The sequence below is a fragment of the Papaver somniferum genome, chromosome 6, assembly GCF_003573695.1.
Source record: "Papaver somniferum cultivar HN1 chromosome 6, ASM357369v1, whole genome shotgun sequence".
NCBI classification, from domain to species: domain Eukaryota; kingdom Viridiplantae; phylum Streptophyta; class Magnoliopsida; order Ranunculales; family Papaveraceae; genus Papaver; species Papaver somniferum.
Genome location: NC_039363.1, coordinates 28,931,613 through 28,931,906, shown reverse-complemented (window position 1 = coordinate 28,931,906; position 294 = coordinate 28,931,613).

Genomic DNA, 294 nt, shown 5'->3' with positions numbered 1-294 from the left:
TGAGACTTAATGGTGTTTGCGACGAAAATTGCAAAATGTGGTTGGCCTGGTATTTCCATATATCAGCAACCACAATGATGAAATTTGGTTGGCCTGGTATTTCCATATATCAGCTATCACAATGATGAAACGTGGTTGGCCTGGTATTTCCATGTATCAGCAACCACAATGATGAAATGGGGTTGGACTGGTATTTCCATGTATCACCAACCACAATGATCAAATATGTTGGCCTGGTATTTCTATATATCAGCAGCACTTATTATGCTGGCCTGGTATTTCTATATATCAGCA